Consider the following 4,881-nt stretch of genomic DNA (forward strand, 5'->3'; position numbering starts at 1 on the left):
GGGGCGGCAGCCTAAGCTGGACAGACATGTTGTTCCAGTGATATTTAGGGGTGAAGTGGCTGGAGATGAGCAGTTTTACTGTTTAGCAGTGTCGAAGCTTTAGAATTTGTTTGTTATGCAGTTTTTGTGGACTTACTAAAAATGCTGATGTTCTTGTATTTTTAGTTGAAAATCTGTGTCCCCTTTCATGGTCAGGAGCAAATATTCCAAAAAAGACATTAAGAAAAAGACACGGAATTTGAGGCCATTTTGTTCAGTTGTCAAATTTGACCAAGTCAATTGCAGGTTATTTTTTGTCTAGGGTTATGCTTGGGGTTTAGGGTTAAGGGTTTGCATACATTTTCAAGATTTTTATTATTTTTTTATTTTTATTTTGCCATTTCGCTTTATTCGATAGGATAGAGAGAGAGAGAGAGGAAAGGCAGGGGAGAGAGAGGATGACATGCAATAAATGGCCAGTTACCACTGCAGTAATGACCCAGCCTTGACACATGGTACACACTCTACAAGGTGAGCTACCAGGGCATCATTTGTAATAAGGCATATAGAATTAGGGTTGATTTTTAGATTTTTATCAGACATAGGATTAAGTGTCTAGAGAAGCATGAATCCACAATAACATTATGCCCAATGATTTATCTCAATGTGAAGGTTAATATCAAAAACTCAAAACAAATGTTAAGGTTGTGACTAAAAGCAAAGAGAAGTTTTGCCTTATGTCATTTGAGAAAATTTGACAGCTGAACCATGCAGTCCATGTTTATGCCTCCCAACCGATATACTGATTGTACAAGCTTTAGCTGTAAGCTAGAAGCAGGGGGTGTGCCTGTGTGCCTGTGTGCCCGTGTGTTTGTGTTCAGCTCAGCATCTGACTGATCTTTCTGTCATTTCCCTCTAGCCTCTCGCCTTTTCCCTCTCATCTCTGAACGTTTATGAAGCAGGTTCATAAAGCCTCGGGATTAGCATGTTTTTTCTTTGCTCAGGTTGAAACATTTTGAATGCACACACAAGGCTTTCCCCTCCAATTTCGGAGAATTTGTGTTTTATCGTGCGCCTTGAAAATTCTTGCTGAACAGAGTTAGACAGTGTTTGTGTGCAGATGTATTAAATATTTGCCTTGAGTTTTATATTTAACTCAGACAGACTGGTTTATTGGAAGAAAATGTTTTCCCTCGTCACTGGGTCAGGCAGGATTAAATGGCTAATCAACAAAGCATGATCAGCCCATAGTGCAACAACTGTGCCTTTGCTGACGTCCAACTTTTTTCAGCATTGTTTCAAGCCACTGCTGCATTTTTGTGCACAAGCCCACAGAGGAAGTGTTTGGCAGAACTGTCTCATGCTTCTCTCCTTCTAACTTTTGGCTGATGTAAGAACAGTTTTGTGACTGTGGGACAAAGTGTAGCGAAAGTGGAACTATTTTACCGAGATGTGTATTCATCGGTGGCCCATAATAACTTGGGTCAATTCAATTTTTTGTTGTTCTCTGCACCTTATGTGTACTCTTATTTACAGTGGATAATATAATGACTTGAAAACGCTCATTTAAACAATTTAAACTCTGTCCTCGCTCAAATTTAAGACCGAAAGAATAAATTATTAATAAGCTCAGATCCCGGTTTTCATTTATGGAGGCTAAACAGGCTCATCAGTAATGGATGAGAGATGTCTCCATTTTTCTGCCGCTGCTGTGAGAACCAGTCCTTTTAATCATTCGCTCTCCATGGGAAATCATAGTGTGGCCTGATGTGACTGCTAATGTCCCCGTTAAAAACAATGTGATCTGTTGCTGCAATATGCACAGATACAAATTACAGTGTTGTTTGGGAAAGCTTGCTGCATATATAGATTAACAAACCAGTTATCTGTATGCAGGCTGGGCAGCCCAAATTGATGGTGATTGGCGAACACTACAGACAGGTCCTTGATGACTAAAGTTGGATAGCACAAATGTGTTTAGCACCTTATTGGGAAATGATAATGATCTGTTGTGCACAGATGCACAGGTGAGCAAGGAGGATTGGAAGAACTGGCTGAAACAAGAATATGCATCCTTTAATTTTGCGATTGAGCTCCATTTTGAACCCTTACTTTCCAAATGTTTGCATGCACATCAGTGTCTAAAAACAAATACACATTATGCACCTGACTGGCAAACAATCCAGCAATTAGCAATTTAACATTCAGTGTTTTCCTACATGAACATTGTTGTCCTCCCATGTGAACATTTGCTTATCCATTTAAATATGCTTTTTATGGAGTCACAGATCCCCAGAACAAACTTTTATATGCTCTCTAATTTGCTCCCTTCCATAAATAAATTTGATTACCACTGGTACTGCACCATATCAGCTTAGCTCTAGTGCTTATTTAGGTATGGTAGAGAAGAAAACATGCTCAATTGCCCATTTTGTTTGTGCAGCTGTGATGAGATTAAAAAAAACTTCCTCTAAGGGTTTACATAGATCTTAGGTATTATCTTGATTATTTTTGAAACATGTTCTCATGTCCTTTCTCTACCACCCATTGGGTTCATGCCGTCTCTGGATTTCAAGTCACATTAAGAACCGTGTCCAACCTTGGCTTGTTCTTTTAAAGCAGCATCAAGATATTTTTTTAAATGAAAAGCCTTTAAGCTTTGCCAAGGAGGGTGATAGTCCCTGGGTGCACGAAGGCTCTGGTGATATGCAGAACTTCAGTGAAAGCCCTTTACGGACTGATGCAATAGAGCTCTTTCTGAACCCTGCAGTTGAGTAATAAAGTTACCGTGAGTCACTGATCCCACAGAGGAATCTGGGATAAATCTGGCTTCTCTCCTGAAAAAAAACAAGGCTTTGGCGCTCCACCGTGTAGAAACAGACAAGTGCCTCTTCTTCTTCCATTATGATTTATGTGTTTATGGGGAACTTCATTTTCTGACCTCCATTGATCATCAGGTCACCGTAATGGTTTGTTGGTCATTGCTTGCTGAGTTTTTTTTTTTTTTTTTTTCGTTTTTTTCTTCTTTGTGTGTCTCCAAGGTTTTTATGCAGCACACAAAAAGATGAATGTAAAGCCAGTTATTTCCTTTTGATTACCAGTGTTCACCTTGAGACATTCAGTAACTGATTAATGTTGAGACAAAAGAAATGAAATACTTTTCCTATTTCCTCTCCCTCTGGGAATGACAAAACCGTTACTCATACTGGCAAGGGCTTGTTCTGCAACTTGGAAACTCGTAGAGCATATCAAGGTGAAAAAATGTGGTAACGGACGCAAAATAATCATTATTAGTAATCTGTTCTTTCAAAAACTTGTCCCTCCTGCAATTTCCGTTTTATTGATGGGCAGGGATGCTTTGGTTGTTAGTATTTCATTACATGTGTGATGTATCTGCGATATCTCAGCCTTTTTCAGAAGTTCTTAGATTTTTGTTTTTCTTTGTTTAGCTCTTTGTATTTGAGCCATCAATGACATGCAACATCAATCATCGTGGTGTTGTCTGATTCCAGGATTGTTAGTTTCTGACTCTCAGTGTGAATCCCTTTTTTAATTTTAGAATGCAGAACTGACACTTGAGAAATGTGAATGGACAAAAGTACATCCGAATGCAAATATGCAGAGGCGATGCAATATAGCCAATGCAATTGATGGTTTTATATGAAAACACGAAAGATTTTCCATTCTGTCCATTTTGAGTTAGGATATCTTGTTGAAAATGTGTTGAAATTGTTGAAAGTGTAACCCAAGGTTTCAGAACCAGATGTTTTTGTATGCTTCACTCCCGTTAGTGGCAGAATAATCACTCTTGCAATGTTTATGTTGGAGATTCAAAGGTAAATGTATTTTTTATGTTGTTTGTTTCAGAGGGTTCACAGAACGGCATGATGAATATTCATTGCCAAAAAAAGACTAATCTATTGTCACAATATTTTACAAAGGCATGTTTTCAATATGATATGACCGTTTCTTTAATATGTTTTCATGATCTGATCAAGGCTGCTCAACTTCAGCCCAAAAGGTGTGTAAAAAGAGGATTGAAAACTCAGACGAATATGTCTGATTTGCATTTTGTTTTTGTTTTCTTTGTTTTGTTTTTGTGGTTTATGGTCTATGTAAAGGTTCAGTACTTATTGGTTGGTTTTAACTGGTTTTGGGACACAGACTGTCTGCCTACTGGCAATTCAAGACACTGGTAATCTCTTCTTACCACCTACTTGCATTTTTTTGCTCAAAGACGGAGCATGGTGCTGTGGGCAAGAGAGCATCATCACAACATATCATCACAACATTTACCATAGAAAAAGGCTGTAATGTTACCGTCTTCGGCTGAAAAAGCAAATGTGCATGCGATTTGTATGTGTTACTGCCTCCCAAGAGGTTTCTCTTGGATTTTAGCTACCTTACTGGCTATTACAGGCCATTGTAGCTCAAGGGAATGGCACAACTGTAGTGAATGCCTCAGTCCTTGATTACTTAATGCACCTTTTGCCATTATACTGATGACAATAATCTGTCTAGATAACTTAGCTAGACAATTGTATGCAGTACGTATAATGCAGCTAGTGAATGACTGCTGCAAAAACTCCTCTCTGTCTCCTTAAGACTGCCAGAATTGAACAGCCTGACCATCGCTAGTGGACAAAACAGATATGAGAGGCAATTTTTTGGGATGCATGTGACAGATGGGGCCAAAAACACTGAACAATGCCAAAGGGCATCTGGAAATGGAATAAAGCAATCCATGGACTCAGCATATCCATCATTTTCTATGGATTTCAATCTGAAATGTCAGGATGCCAATCAATACAGCGGAACCGATCCTCAGCATTTCATATAGTCATCTCAAGCTCAATGACTGAGGATTTGACGAATCAGGAAACCCTTCAAAGACTCATAACA

The sequence above is a fragment of the Dicentrarchus labrax genome, unplaced genomic scaffold, assembly GCF_905237075.1.
Source record: "Dicentrarchus labrax unplaced genomic scaffold, dlabrax2021, whole genome shotgun sequence".
NCBI lineage: Eukaryota > Metazoa > Chordata > Actinopteri > Moronidae > Dicentrarchus > Dicentrarchus labrax.